The sequence below is a fragment of the Anastrepha obliqua genome, chromosome 2 (assembly GCF_027943255.1).
Source record: "Anastrepha obliqua isolate idAnaObli1 chromosome 2, idAnaObli1_1.0, whole genome shotgun sequence".
Taxonomy (NCBI): Eukaryota; Metazoa; Arthropoda; class Insecta; order Diptera; family Tephritidae; genus Anastrepha; species Anastrepha obliqua.
Window position 1 is genome coordinate 118392254 of NC_072893.1, and position 17373 is coordinate 118409626.

General features: G+C 33.7%; 1 protein-coding gene across 1 annotated transcript in view; it reads right to left on the bottom strand.

Moving 5' to 3' along the window:
- LOC129238385 (muscle segmentation homeobox) overlaps window positions 1-17373 on the bottom strand; it is a 90315-nt gene that overhangs the window by 27359 nt on the left and 45583 nt on the right. The window lies entirely within an intron of this gene.

Sequence of the window (17373 nt, forward strand, 5' to 3'; positions counted from 1 at the left end):
CGCCTTTATGCCGGCTGACTGTCACAATAGAATGCGCCCATATTTCTTAGGTTTCGGGTGGGGTACACACACATGCATGCACACACACATATGTGTTGATCCTTGGAGTTTTTTTTTTCTGAGCAGCACGAGGTGTTCTTGGCTAATGTGGTTTCTTACAGCAAATTGTATGTGGATTTTTGAATGTCTGCATTGCCATTGTAGTCTTAAGCTGCCAACAAAGTAGCCTTTTGGCGGAATTTCTTAGATTTTTGCATACAGCATAAAACTCTAAAGGAACCCTGTTGGAAAAAGCGACTACAGAGATCACTCTCGTTTAAATAAAGTGAAAGGCGCGTGTAATTTCAGACATAATTAAGTACTCGTACATCACCTTGATCAAAAAGTTCCCGGAATATATTAAGGAATTTCAAAATACTCCTAAAATCTAAAATGAAACCGAAATGAATGCTCATATTTGTATACATAAACAGTAGCTGAGTGGTGACAATGTTTCGAAATTTATTTGAAAACCCTTGACTACAACTTTCCTACCGGGCTGTTCGAATTGTTGTATGTGTGCATGTGTGTAGATGTCAAGCCCAGCTATAAAAAGAGAAGATTTCGCAAATCGCTTTTCCTCAAGAAGCCAACCCAAGCCAATGAACACTCACACACTAACGCCTGAGCACTCACACACAAACCACATATACAACCGCCTTGAATTCAAGGAAGTTGTGTGATTTCTCGCATGCGATAAATACTCGTATGCATAACGGCAAGCCAATTGGTGAAAAAGCGCATGCGAGCGGTAGCGAGTAACTGAATATTGAGAGTGCGAGTGCGAGTGTGAACGAGTGTCAGCGAATTTTTGCACGTTTGACAAATGTTTTTTCAAACTCTATTCAACCAAAAGTAGATTGACAAGCAGCGATTGCGTGTGCCTGTATGAATGGGTAGGTGCGCGACAATTCGCAAATGTCAAATGTTTGTTGGATATGTTTATGTGGATGTACGTTGAAGGGTTAAGTTACCGTTTCGCTCGCATTTGTGTATGCCCCAAAAAGAAAAAGAATACAGAACAGAATTCCGCGAAGTAATTTACAACGGCTTTTATTGTATGTGGCTGGTAAATTGTTGTTGTGTGCGGTACAGCTATGCTTTAGGCTGTATTTTTATTGTATTCATTGTGTTGTGACAATTAGGGTGTTAAGTGGTTTAGCCACATTGCAAGCCACATATAAACGTACGCACAAATTTGTGAAAATACAAAATGATCGCATCAAATTATGTTGAAATGGATTGGGAGAGCAGAAGGCACCTTTTCTATGGTTCATTGTTTTGCTGATAAGACATCAAGGCGTACGAGGCAATGGTGAGTTTGTGTGTTTTGTGCTTACTGAGCCTAATTTGATTTTGTGTTACCCGCAATGTGTTTTTCCAATTTTTGTTAAATTTGAGTGGATAAGAAATACAAGACTTTTGTAATTCAATTTGAGCCAATCATTTGTATCAGATGGAAAATTATTCATGTATTTCAGATTGTGAATGATGATTTGTAAGGATTAAAAATATGTTGGTAGGCAAGTGAGGATGAAATGGGGAAGGAAATAAAACAAAAATAAAGTATTAATTAAAAAAATATGATAAAATAAAACAAAACCAAATAATTTAAAATAAAAGGAATATAATAAGAAATGAATATATAAGAAATATATAAAAAAGATAAATAAAACTAAATAAAAATTAAAAAAATAAAGGATTTTAAAATAAAATAAAATGAAAAAAAAATAAAAATTTAAATAAAGTAGTACACAATTAAATTAAAGTAATTACAATCAAATCAAATAAAAAAAATTAATTAAATTGATTTAAAATAAATTACAAAATAAAACAATAAAAAAAGATAAATAAAAAATATAAAAATATATGCAAAAGAATTACAAAAGCATTGAATGAAACCTAATTAAATAATTTCAAACAAAATAAAATGAAAAAGAAAACCAAAATAAAACGAAGTAATACAAACTAAAATTTAAATAATTAAAATCAACTAAATTAAACTAAACTGATTGAAAATATATAATAAAATTAAATAATGAGAAAAAGGAAATAAAAAATTATTAAAATAAAAAATGAAATAAAAATTGCAATGTATATGTAAAAAAAGAATAAAAAAAAGTAAAATATTTTAAATCAAAATAAAGTCAAACAGTCGAAAACAACAAAACGAAATAAAGTAACATGAATAGAAATACAAAAATAAAAATAAAAAGGGGTATATTAAAACAAAATTAAATAATAGGTTAAATAAAATAGAATAAATGAAAAAAACCTAAGAAAATAAATAAAATAAAATAAAATAAAATAAAATAAAATGAAAAAAAAACCAAATAAAATAAATAATATAAAATAAATGAAAAAAATCTAAGAAAATAAATAAAATAAAATAAAATGATTTGAAGTGAAATACAAATAAAGAAGGAAGAAAAAATAATATCAACTGAAATAAAATACAAGCAAATGAAATAAAAAATTGAAGTCAATTAAATAATAAACAAACAAACTTATAAACAAAGTGAAATGAAAAATTAAATAAAACAAAAAACTGAAAAATAAAATAATTTACGAAGCAAAAAAAAAATAGAATAGTATAGGGTGGTTAAATTTTAAGGGCCGATGTTGAATGTGAACCACACCTAAACGTCAAGTTTTTTTTCTGCATTTCATTTAACATTTTTCAATTTCAGATTAACTCAATTAGAACTTATGGAAAGATACACAATCGAGCAATGCGTTAAACTTATTCAGGCTTATTATGAAAACGGGCGTTCAAATCAAAATGCATATCGCGCACTTCGAGATTTTTTCGGGCAATTTAATCGTCCAAATGTGCGTACAATCGGAAAAATTGCGCAAAAGTTTGAGCAAATCGAGTCTGTAGGAGATGTGAAAACACCAGTGCATGCTCGTACAGCTCGTACTGCAGATAGTGTGGTTGAAGAGTTGTCCACCTCAACTCGTCGTCCTGCTATCGTGAGATGAAAACGAACTTTTTATGACCCAAATTGGAAGACATGGATGTGGACGATATGTGGTTTCAACAGGACCACTTGTCACACAGCTAACGAAACAACAGCTGAAAAATTTTGATGACCGAATAATCTCACGTCCCGGCGATGTCAATTGGCCGCCAAGATCATGTGATTTGACACCGTTGGACTTCTTTCTTTGGGGTTATTTGAAAGAAAAGGTGTACGTCGATAAGCCAGTAACAATTCAAGAGCTAAAGGATGAGATAATTCGGCACATTAACGGCATAGAACCTCAATTATGCCTCAGCGTCATCGAAAATTTGGACCATCGGATGGAGGTGTGCCGCCGAGGCCGCGGCGCCCATTTGACCGATATTTTGTAGTATACGTAATTGAGCCATACCAATATTATCATAATAAAGAGAAATGATAATAATTTTATAAAAAAATTTTATTTTATTCAAAATCAACACCGGCCCTTGAAACTTAACCACCCTTTATAATGAAGGAAAAAAGTTAATATGAAAAAAGAATTACATAAATTGAAATATAAATAAGAAATAAACTCAATTAAAATAAAATATAACAACACTAAAAAAAAATCAAAATAAAGTTAAATCATATAATGTTAACTATAATAAAAAAAATTAAATAAAATAAATTACGTAGAATAAAATAAAAAATTAAAGAAAAAAATTGAGATTGAAAAAAAATTAAAATAAATAAAAATAAAGTAAAATAAAATAATGTTAACTATAATAAAAGTAATTAAATAAAATAATGAAGAAAGTAAAATAAAAAATTAATTAAAATCAAATATTATAAATGTTTTAAGTGGAATAAAACAAAAGAAAATAAAAATCAATAAGAGAAAATAAACAAATTAAAATGGATCAAAATATAGCGAAAGAAATTTATGTTAACTAAAAAAGTTAAAATAAAATAACATAAAACGAAAAATAAATAAAAAAATTAAACCTGTTAATACGAGTATAAAATACAACAAGATTGAAAAAAATTAGAAACAATAAAAAAATTTATAAAAGTAAAATATAATAAAAAAATCAAATATAAAATAAAATAAAAAGTAAAATTAAATATATCAAATGAAGTAAAATATAATACAATAAAATAAATAACTTAAATTAAAAACATAAAAAATAAAATAATTTACGTAGAATAAAAGAAATAAAATAAAAAAAATTAAGAATGAAAAATTTAAAAATAAATAAATCAAAATACAATAAAAAATAAAAAGTAAATATAGCATAAATTGAAATACAAATAAAAAATAAATAAAATCAACCAAAATAAAAAGAATAAAAATGAAATAAAGTAAAAAAATAAAATGAAATATGTTAAAACGAAGTAAAATATTGTAGATTAATGTTAAAAACGATAAAATCAAATAACTTAAAATAGAAACATAAAAAATAAATTAATTTACGTAGAACATAATAAAAATTTAAAAAAATAAATTAAAATACAATAAAAAATAACTAAAATCAACCAAAATAAAAATAATAAAAATTAGATAAAGTAAAAATATAAAATGAAATATCTTGAAACCAAGAAAAATATTGTAGATTAATAAAATAAATTAAAATAAAAACATAAAAAATAAAATAATTTACGTAGAATAAATTAAAAAAATATCAAAATACAATAAAAAATAAATAAAATCAACCAAAATATAATAAAAAGAATAAAAATTAGATAAAGTAAAAAATAAAATGAAATATGTTGAAACGAAGATAAATATTGTAGATTAATGTCAGCTACGAAAAAATAAAACAACTTAAAATAAAATACAAAAAAAGTAGTAATAAAAAAATAATGAAATTAATTAAGGGGTTATATACAGTTAGAATTTTCGAAATATCGATTTTTGTTTTCTTGATGTAAAAATATTTAAGCATACACACCGAAAATTTAATATCGTTCCGGTGAATATTTTCGAAGTTGCACGGAAATTTGAAAAGGCGTTTCAGAGTGCTTGAAAGTGCTTTTCAAAGTTTAAACGCGTTTTTCTCAAAATGGAGTTTTCAAAGTCGGTGACCAACGTTACTCGAAAATGACAAACAGACTAATCGACAAACAAACAAATTTTAACACGAGCTTCTTCAATATACTTCTTAGTAATTAATCGAAGATGTTTTTTGACCTATAAATATTTTTTTTTTTTATACATTTAAATAATTTAAGGGCGAAATTTTGGTGAAAAATCCATTTTATTTTTTGAGAAATCGCCATATTGTGAAAAAAAATTTATTTTGCTCATTCCTTGGATTAATTGCTAGATTTAACAATACTTTAACTGAATCTGTTTGATTTTTTTAATTTCAGAGAATCCAGTTCAGAGATATAGTGGTCACCGCAAAACGACTTTTTTTGAGAGGAGCTGCCGGAGATCAGCTGTAGCTCCTTTCCAAATAAATATTTTTACTAATCATACTACTTTTACTAAGTCTTAACATACAGTTAAAGGTAACATAATATGTGTACAAATTTTTAGATCAATAAGTCCCTTGCCTATTTTGTCGAAGCTATTTGAACAACTGATTTATGATTCACTTGGTAATAAATTGTTAATCTACAAAACTCTTATAACTCCAATCTGGAAATATGTCATCGAACTATGGGGAACAACCTTAAAATATTGCAACGACTACAATCGAAAATCCTAAGGATTATCACAAACGCATAGCCAATGACGATATACACAGGGACGTTAAATTTAAATTTATGGAAGACGTCATTCAAGAATGCAGCACAAATCATATTCACAGACTACTAACACACACAAACGAAGAAATGCTGAAAACTCCACATTCAGAACTGCAAAAACGAAGCCTAAAAGGAATGACTCCGACAGCCCTAGCAGATACTTCATCACTAAAATAAACATCAACTTGTTCTACATTTTATGTCATATAATTCTTATGTGTATTTATCCGTCCTATGTCATATAATTCAATATGCATTATCCCTCTTATGATGTAAAAAGAAATGTGCTTTAAATAATGATTTAATGCTACGCTTATATTTCCATAATTGTTATAAAAATTACCAAGTGTCGAAGGTTGACAGATGTAATAAATTGGAAAAAAGAAAAACGCAAAAAAATACGTGCACGCGATAGAGTAGAGTCCCCATAGGTTGTCTGCAACATTTTTAAGGCGTCTGAAGCCGAAATTTTGTTGGAATAACAAAATTTCAAACAAATTCTTTGTTCAACTTGAATTTCCATCGTTAAATTCGAAGAACACACTCGAGCTTGACTTGTTTACAGTAGCACAGAAGACAAACTATGTGACATATCACGCTGAAATTTGCCATGTAAGCTTATAACAGTCCTACCAAAAAACAAAAAATTTATTTTTGCCATATGTCATCCGCGGACCGTTTTATTGATATCGTCTCCTTCATATTTGAGCAGAAGGTATTGATATAAAATATAATTAATTAAAATTTCTTTAAAATAATTTAAATAATTAATATATAATTGCAGATATACCTATAAATAGGAAGGGCAAATGAAACTAATTAAAACCAAAAGTAAAGATAAGTAAAATAACCTTTGGTTGTGTGTTTGATTAACGAATAAATAACTAAGCCAAGCAAAGGCAACTTAAGAAAGGTAGAGGAATGTGAGGAAATGAAATTAAAAAACGAAGGAAATGCGCTCAGAGAAAGTTTTTCCAGTAAATGTGCAAATGGCATCAGTTTCCAGGAAATAAAAGTAAGAAATACCATATTTTCATTGTTATTATTCAAAGATTTAATGCTAGAAAACTGCAATTCAATATTTTTTGCACTTACTCAAACATCAACTTCGCTTTCTAAATTCCTGCTCGCCACCGTATCACATTTCCAAATATCTATACTTGAAAAATCACAACCATTCCATGCTCAACACAATAACAAAGCAAATTGCTTAATTGAACAATTAATTGTATGAAAAGGACACGCTTATAGGCAGGATTAATAGCCAACAGCGAAAGTAAGTAATCAAATGAAATGAAAACAAAACTAGAACTATAGAAAATGTACAACAAAAAAAAAAGAAGAAAAACGGGAAGTTTCGATGATTGGTGTGATTTAACTGCATGGGCGAGAACAAAAGAAAATTTTCTAGGTAAATACACGTAAATAGTTTCTTAAATGAAACCAAAAAAAAAAGTATCGCATGTCAACGGAGAGGCCAACCCAAATGGTGATGGCAGCAAGTTCACAAATATTCAAGCGAACAAAAAGTAAAATATTGCAAGTTATGTGATACGACAATATTCACTACTGCTAATTGAATTATTATTTCTCTATATAAAATACTCCTGCATCGAATGCCTCAATACATGTACGCTCACAAAGCATGTATGTATGTATATAGGTTAGCATGAGAGGAAAGCAATCGATAAGGCAGCAACAACGCGCAGAGACGAAGTGTGGTGGTCAGTTTTTGCTGTTAATTGATGCGTCTCTAATGACATTTGCGTGTGGATTGTATTGTGGTCAAATAGGACACACTCTTTTCCATACACTCGCATTACAAACCCGAGCACATACTTGCGCACTCGCTTGCTCACCGACCGATACGCATTTGCCCCTTCCATTGCACTGTGTGGCGGCTACGTGTGCTAGAATATTCAATCAGTAGGGGAAAGTGGCGTGCGGCTGTGGAGCTTTTTGTGTTGTAGTCACCTACTAATTGGTTTCGTTAAGAAGTGCTTTTGATTGTGAACACAAATTGATTGATTAGCAATGAAGGAGTGAAAGTGGGTGATTTAGGTATAAATAAACTGTTACAACACAGAAATTGGCATTATTGGTGACGGAAATTTTTTAAAGGCAAAGTTGCTGGCATTAATGTTGCTTAGTGGATGCTGGTTGGTAAGAAAGTAGTTTTATAGAGACAAATGTAGCAAAGTTAGGTTAGGTTGTGGTGGCTGGCGTTCGGTAAGATATACAGTGGCTCACAGCTTATTTCATACAGTTTCAGTTTATGAATTTAAATTATTGCAGAATGAAAAATTGTCGCAATTTAAAAAAAATGTTAGTTAAATGATTTGCTAATATAATGAGTAGAGCAGAATTCGTGGAAAAATAGTCTTACTCACACTACGGGATGAAATGCAACCACAATGCCGTATCTTTGCTCACAGCTTATTTCATGCAAGCTCTTGCTTATGTTGTGGCGGCGGCTAGTCGCTTGGTTAACGGTATTTTGAATTTCTAGTTTCTCTAACTAGCGCACAATTATTGTTCTATGCAATTTTTAGTATGTTTGTGATCGCCAAGTGGACAATATAAAAAGATATAAAAAATGGGCCGATGTACTACGATTGAACAGCGAGACCTGGTCACCAAGCATTTGCAAAGTGGAAAGTCGCAGCGAAAAATTGCGGAAATAGTTTGTTTGAGTAGTGCTATAGTACAAAGTATCATTGAACGCTTCGTTCATGAAAATCGGGTGCAAAATAAAGGCCGATGTGCCCCAAATAAAATTTTTGACGCACGTGATGAGCGTTTAATTGTTCGAAAAATAAAAGAAAACCCAATGCTATCGGCTCCAAAACTGCTAAACGAAATTCAGCAGGAAGTGGGAAAATCATGTTGCGTCGAAACAGTGCGACGGGTACTACTTTAGTGCTCGAGTAGCACGAAAGAAGCCATTCATAAATAAAAAAACTGAATTGAGCCGAGTTGCCTTCGCAAGAGAGCTTGAAATTCAAGATTTTGATTTCTGGAAAACGGTAATACTCGTATTTTCTGACGAGTCCAAATTCAACTTGTTCGGCTCAGATGGAACGTCTTACGTTTGGCGGAAACCTAATACAGAGCTCCACAAAAGCAACATAAAACCGACTGTGAAACATGGTGGTGGCAGTGTAATGGTATGGGCATTTATGTCAGCAGCCGGAGTAGGAAATTTAGTGTTTGTCGAGGGTATTATGGACAAAACAATGTACCTCAATATTCTAAAAGATAATCTACTCCAAATAGCTACGAAACTTGGAATACCTCAAGATTTCCGTTTCTACCAGGACAATGGCGGCAACATAAGGCGGCAATAGTGCAGATATGGCTCATATGGAACTGTCCACATTTAAGGGAGGCCTGGTTTATAAGGTCAAAAAAATCAATTTTTTTTTCGTTTTAAGCGATTCCTAATATATTTCAGAATATTCACACAAAGTTACAGAGCCTAATTCTCAATACTTCCGTAGATACAAAGCCAAAGGTAGGCGGGCGTTAGGTAGTTACGCTGTGACCGGACAGCTATAGTACACACTTTATCTTCTTGGCTCGACTTTTCATTTTTATGATTTCTTTGAATTGGCGTACATGAATGAAAAAAACTAGTGAACCTTTTGAAATAAATCATAGCTTATTCCCTTCAGTATTAAATTCTCTTCTATTTGAACTAACAAAATAGATAAAAAAAAATTTTTCAAGATTTTTATACCAAGTTGAAGCGAATTTTTTTTTTATAGAAAGGCATTTTTTTCTTTAAAAGCTCCAAAAAGTTGAAATTTTGGAATTTCTCTCAGTTTTCTTAGTTCATCTAGAATAAAAAATTATGATAATTAGAAATGCTTTAAATAATAATTACGAGCTGTAACTTGCACGCCAGTTGGAAACTCCCGCGTTGCAGCGCTCTACTAATTTCTATGTTAAAAATTTTTTTCAACTTATTTTAACCAGTACAAAATTTTTTTATACTTTTTAAATGTTTATTAAAAGATAGAAAAAACTTTGCAGTGCTAAATTAATTTTTTCCTTAAAAAAAAAAAAATCGCAAAGAGATGCAATTTTTAGACCTCATAAACCAGGCGCCCCCCTTAATGCAACCACCCGCTCAATCACCTGAAAATTTATGGTCATTACTGGAAACAAAAATCCGCACACATCACGTAAGCAATAGAGGCAAGATAAAAGCCGTAATTTTGGAGGAGTGGAACAAAATCGGACCGGAAGTAATGAAAAAGCTGGTGGATTCAATGCCAGAAAGGTTAAAAGCTACGTTTTTGTTTTTTTTTTTTTAATTTTTTATTTAAAGTTTAAAAAAAAAATATGTGAGGAACCTTTTTTATACTGCAATTGCGTATAAATTAGTTGATACTTAAATTTTTTCAAAAAAAGCTTTAGCTTTCAAAATACAGTATTCGAAGTTTTAGTAGTTCGCCTGCTTGAAATAAGCTGTGTGCCACTGTACATATGTACATACTTCGACTGATCAACGCAATAAATTTTCGAGCGAAAAAGTGGACTCTCTTCTCTTATGGTGGCAATTCAGCTTAAAAGATACTACTGTGAATAGGTGGGTTGAGTTAATCCCAATTCCTGCTTTATCGTTTAACTCTTACCTCACAATTTCACAATTAAATTATAAATAAAAAATTATACATTTCTTTATCCTATTTTATTTTCTTTAATTCGCATCAGGCTTATGAAACGAATAGCAGACTTGCAAGCACTCATGCGTATCAGAAGAATTCATCTCTGGGCTCTGCTGTGTGGTGAATGAGTTTTACTGCTACGTGAAGGGGTAATTTTCTCTCTGAAAAGGCTCTTGCTCCTCCTAATCAAAACAGAGGAGATGTAAATACCTAAGCGGAATAATACTTCAATAAATTTATGGGTGAAGAATAGTGAATAAAGAATAGATAAGAGAATAAATGAAAAAAAAAAATGAATAGTTTTCAAGTGATGGAACGATGTATGAGCTCTTGGACGCAACATCGTTGGCAGGTTTAGTTGGACAGGTCAGCCTATTGAAACTGGATTGCCTTAAACACTAGGGAGTTTAATGCTCGATTTTTCGCTATATATGTAAAGGAAAGATTAGATTTTTTCGTGAAGTGACAAGAACCTTTGTTTCATTTGAGGTTTCCGAAGGATCTCAGTTAGTTCGCAACAACCGTTTGCCATCCAGTGCATACTTGGTTGGGCTCTCAAAACCATAAGACAGTATAAACTACACTCGGGAGCAATAAATCTGTATACAGGGTTGGCCATATTAAACTGACCCATGTGATTATTAAAAAAATATGGAAAAAGAAACATTTTTTTGTGTTTCATTGTGAAAAACATTTAATTTAGTTCAAGGAGATTCGTTTACATCACTTTTTAAATATGATATCGCACAAGTGGTCGCCTTTAGCTCGTATAGCGTAATGTGCCCGTTTTTCGGCGTTTTCCATAGTTTTGGCCAGCGTCTCGGCCGATATGGCGGCTATTTCCCGTCGGATATTGGCCTTAAGTGCGCCTAGTGTCTTTGGCTTGTTGACGTAAACCTTAGATTTCAAATTACAGTAAAAAGTTATAGGGTTACTCAATGGGTCAGTTTAATATGGCCAACCCTGTATATAAAAGAAAGTCATGTTAGTTACACTATTTATAACTCGAGAACGGCTGAACCGATTTGGCTGAAAATTGGTGGAGAGGTAGCTTAGAACCAGGAGAAAGACATAGGATACTTTTTATCCCATTCGAACGCGTTTCCGTGAAGCCACTATAAAATGTGGTATAAGAAAAACGACAGACATATATAATCACAGTAATTTGTATTCTCTTTGAATCATCATTATCAATGCCGCGACCAAGACGATCGAATGTTTCCCGACAAAGCCGTAATTCAAGAAGGATACGAAACATTGCGAATGAAATGACTGAAGAAGCGCAAGGAATTGCCCGTGAAGAGCGCCGCGTTAGTATGGCTCGACTTCGTGCTTCTCAATCACAAGAGCAAAGCGAGGCAGCCCGTGAAACGGCTCGGTTGACAATGCGAAATCGTCGAGCGAAGATCGTCAAGATCGTCGAAGAGATCAACAAGTAGATCATTTTCGACGCACAAGAAGAGAATTATCAAGTGCTGATTTAAATCGAGCAGCGTTTCGATATGATTGCAACACTGATTACTGCTTGCATCCTACCGTTTGCATTGGGCCAATGAACGTTGTTTGCGAGTATTGTGGCGCATTACTCAGCAATGTCCAAAGTTTTATCAGCATCGAAAATCATCATCTGGGACGAATGCACAATGGCGCGTGCATTAGAAGCACTTAACCGAACATTGAAAGATATACGCAATGACTCGATATGTTTTGGAGGCGCAATGCTTGTACTGTCTGGCGACTTCCGCCAAACACTGCCAGTAATTCCAAGATCAACAGCTGCTGACGAAATAAACGCTTGCCTCAAATCATCGAATCTATGGCGCTATGTGAAGAAACTTCAGCTGACAACAAACATGAGAGTTACATTATTTAATGATACATCTACTGAAGATTTCTCTGAGCAATTACTGACTATCGGTAATGGTCGAGTACCTGTCGACGAATCGAGCGGATTGATTTCATTTCCTCAGAATTTCTGTAACTTTGTCTCATCGAAAGATGAACTTATCAATAAAGTATTCCCAGATCCATTGACTGTGTAACAACTGAAGATGAAGCCACCAACTATCTAATTGAATTTTTAAACTCCTTGGATGTGCCTGGCTTACCACCGCACAATTTACGCCTAAAAGTTGGCTCCGTAGTAATCTGCTTCGAAACATAAGCCCACAAAAACTTTGCAACGGTACGCGTTTGGTGGTAAATAAATTGATGAACAATGTGAAGGTGAAGAAGTTCTCATTCCGAGGATTCCGATGATCCCAACCGATCTTCCGTTATAGTTTAAAATACTTCAATTTCCGATCCGTCTTGCATTCGCCATGACCATTAACAAATCACAAGGCCAATCCTTGAAAGTTTGTGGTCTGAATTTAGAAAATCAATATTCCTCAATTATATGTGGCATGTTCACGGGTCGGAAAACCATTTGCGTTGTTTGTTCTTGCACCTGATAATAGAACAAAAAATGTCGTGTATCACAAGGAGCTTAACTGAAGAGTGCAATCTATTAAAGCTTCATTGAAATACTTGATTAATAAAAAAATTAACTTAATAAAATCAAAAATCTGCTTTTTTATTGCCTCTAGGGCGGAACAAAGTTCGCCGGGTCAGCTAGTTTTAAATAAATTTACAATTTATTCGTGAAAGTAATAGTTCGGCCGCCGTACCTGAATGGGTATGTGCCTGACTACCATTCGGAAAAGCGTAAGCTCAAATCTCCGTGCATGAAACACCAAAATGAAATGAAAAAGTTTTGTCTAATGGCGGTCGCCCCACGCCCTAAAAAAATTTTTCATAAAAATATCTGCCGTTCGCAGTCGCCTTAAAACTGTAGGTCCCTCCATTTGTGGACCAACATCAAGTCGTATACGACAAAGAGGAGAAAGAGCTCTGCCAAATACACAGAAAGAGAGTAAGCGCCAATTGTATATCTCATTTTAGAAAATATATATTTTTTTAATATTGAAAAAAAAAGAGAGTACCTACTGCTCAACGCTACAACTCTATCTTTGACCCTTTCAAGTAGTGAACTTCATTTAGCCATTCCACATTGTAGAAAAATGAAATGATGCACTTGGAAAAGGGTTCCACAAAATTTCTCAATGAGCACCTTCACTCTTCCACTTTTTGAGAGTGAGTAATTAAATAACCAATTTGCAAATTAGACAACATCTCTCACTACAAATGCGTGCGCGCCACCCCCCTTTTGCGCTTTAGGAAATCACTGAAAAGCAATGCACAAAATTATATGAAAAAGTAACCCTCGCAACTAAACGCAAAATAAGCGAAAATTTAATAAGGATAATTGAGTATTAGCACAAGTGAGGCAAAAGTGAACGAAATTCATTGGACCAAGTACATATTTTATAGGCATTTTCGTTTTAATTTTTTTCTTTGCTATTGAAAAATTGAAATATTATCAATAACAGAATTTAAATTGCCAGACATACTAATAAGCGAATGTGGGCCGCAAAATGTGGGTGCGGGCGGTCTTAGAATATTCACCAAGTACTCTATGCGAATAGACATGTGTGTATGTGTGTGAGTGTGTTGATGAGCAACGCACCAATTACCTCGTCAAGAAGTCATTACCATGCGCAGAAAATGCTAAAAGCAGCATGAAGTAACGCAGCATAATTTTCTTAAAGCTTAAGTGGAGCGCGGCCCCTCTACACGCTCCTATTTCTCTTACTCCTCCTTACTCTACCCAATTTCCCCTCCATCTTCACTTGCGATTTACTTAGGTATTTCACATACATACATACATTTATTCAGAAATGCTGCTGGCAGCGGAAAAGTAATGCCGTAGCGGAAAAGGGAAATACGCTGTTGACAGGAAATACACTCGAAATTGGCAATTTTGCATTTACGTTAATAATACTCCAGCGTATTTACTACTACTTTACGCGTCTAGGAAAAAGGGAGCAAAGCTGCAAATAGACGAGCAAGAAATGTGAAATAAAAATGTAGAGTAAAATAGCGTACGAATGGAAATAGCACATCAAGCAAGCCAAGTTGGAAAGGTACGCAATTTTGAAAGCCACCCAGCGGTGGTGCGAAGCTGAATTCGATTGACTAGACGAAGCACGGTTTATTTGTAGAGCAGTGGCGCATTGAAGTGAGGTGAGAGAAAAATGTGAGCTGAGAAGAGAAAAGAACCGAATAAAAAAGCGGAAAGCTGAAGATAGAATGCAGACGTGGCAGCTCTGCAACAACACTGCCATGCCGCATAGACATTAACAATATCATCATGGCTGTCTTCCGCGCGCCGCCACACCGTTGCTGCTGCTGCTGTTGCCGTGGACGTTGTCACTGTCGTCGTAAGCCAATATGACGCGCAATTATTTGTAATGGAGACGTCATAAAAAACGCCGTATGAAGCAAAATAAAAGTGAAGTACTACAAAATAAAAAAATTAAAAAATACAAATGAAAGCAACGAAACGAGGCGTCTGCTAGCTAACTGCCGGCTACAAAAGTTTTCTTCACAATTTTGTGCATCGTGTTTTTTTGCGTTTTTTTTGTGTGTCTTATTGGCAGTCAGCTTGTGCAAGTGAAATCGTATTTCAAAGATGGCGCCAAGTATGGCGGTGTTATTGGCACATAAATAGTAGTAAACACACACACACACATTTACGGCAGTGCCAGCAGACAGTTCGCTAGTGGTGCGAGCTGGCTCAAAAGTTTAAAGTTTTTTTGTGGATTTTATTTTTTTGCAAGCAGATAAAAATGGCACGCATAGTTTACTTTTCTACTTCACGCTGATTGCCATAGTTCGTGTAGTTAGACGTCGCTCTTACATTATTTGTTTGTTGTAGTTGGTTTTTGTTGTCTAGTAGCTGCAAATTGGCATTGCATTGCATGCACAAAGTTGAACAGTGCAAAGCGCTTGGAGGCTTGGTTGGCGAAGAGCAAAGCAACACTTAGGCTAAGTGGCAAAGAGCAAAGGAACTGTGTGAGCAAATGGTGAAAGAGTGGGGGATTTTATAGTTCGTTCGCTGTTTGTTAGTTTTAAAGTGTAAAGTGTGGATATTTTTCGTGAACGAAATTAAGAAATAATTTTAAAAGCGAACTGACGATGAAGTACATATATTGGCGAAATGTGCTACTGTTGATTCTCCAATTCTCAAGAAAAACAGAGTGAAAAAAAAATGTTTTTGTTTTCTGTGTAAAATTCCTTGCAAATGTGCATTTGGTTACAAAAAGTCGGCAAATAAGAAATTTTAAAATTTTGTTAAACTTAAGTGTCTTTTTAATTTGGTATACGAGGTGTGTGGCCGCCGTAGCCTAATGGGTTGGTGCGTGATCACCATTCGGAATTCACAGAGAGATCGTTGGTTCGAATCTCGGTGAAAGCAAAATTAATAAAAACATTTTTCTAATAGCGGTCGCCCCTCGGCAGGCAATGGCAAACCTCCGAGTGTATTTCTGCCATGAAAAAGCTCCTCATAAAAATATCTGCCGTTCGGAGTCGGCTTGAAACTGTAGGTCCCTCCATTTGTGGAACAACATCAACTCGCACACCACAAATAGGAGGAGGAGCTCGGCCAAGCACCTAACAGAAGTGTACGCGCCAATTATTTATTTATTTTTATACGAGGTGTGTTCAAAAAGTATCGCGAATTTTGAATATCCGCAGGTTACGGTTATTCGAATTTCGATTTCTTTGTTGCAATATACTGGTATTCATGTCTCCCACTCATGCCAACGAGTCCGGCCATTTTAAATGTTCAGTTAATTGTTGACAGCTGCTTTGCTTGCACGTGTTTCGGCTCGTCTTCGATTTTTACCTATTAAAAAAGATGGATCAAAGAACCTGTATCAAATTTTGTGTGAAAAGCGAAATTAAGTGCGCAGATGCATTTGTGTCATGCTGAAAACAGTGAAGCCCGTAAACGCAATTCCGACTCAGCTGTTTCGATCAAACTAATGAGAACCCCATGTAAATGAAAAGTTCCTTCCTTCCTTATCGTAGTACCGTAGATTTTATTTCACGATTATTAAAAAAATTCCCTAATTCCGACCCAGCTGATTGCTCTCTCACCACACAGTGCTGCCAAGCAGTACATTTCGAAATCATTTACAAAATAAACTTAGAAAAATGATAATTTTTGTTAAAATAGCTTAAAAATAATGTTGAATAATGTTAATTATAGATAAATGAACTATTTGCATTTGTTGGTTTTTGGCTTTGGTTTATTAAACAATGAAAAATTGTAGCTGATAACGCGGATGTGTGAAAAAGTGTGTAAGCAAAAATATCAATGGCAACATTGTGTCGATACAAGCAGATGCATATGCATATATATTCATAAATTTGTGTACAAACATATTAAACACGGAAATGGCGCCGAACGACGAGCATCTTGTATCGCTAGTACAAGACAAAAAGGAACTCTACGACAAGAGCAATCCTCTATATAAGTTCCAGGGAAGGAAAACGTCGATATGGGAACAGATCGGAAAGGAGCTGCGCACAAGTGGTGAGTGGGAGCTATATTTACTAGTATTTCAAATTTCATAACAAAGTTATTTTAAAGGTGAGGTATGCAGAGGGAGGTGGTTAGCTCTTCGCGATCGGTATGGCAGAGAAGCCAGAAAATCAGAAGCACCATCAGGCAGTGGAGCAGAATACCAGAGGCCGTGGTATCTGCTTGAAAGCATGCCATTTTTAAGGCTGCATGTTATTCCTCGACCGTAAGTATAGTTGGAATATTTTTATAAAGCGATAACTAATAACGTTTTTTTAAAGAATTGGATTTGGTAACCACTTGTGCCCCAATTCCTATTTAATGGCCGAACTTTATACCTTCTGCACTTTTTTTGGTCCTTGTATTTTTTATATAAAATATATAGTTGAAATAAATTAAGAAATAAGTCGCAAATTTCGATGTCTTCTTCATCCATTTTGTCACCGATGTATTTTGTAAATATTGTTTGTATGTATGTAACCAACTA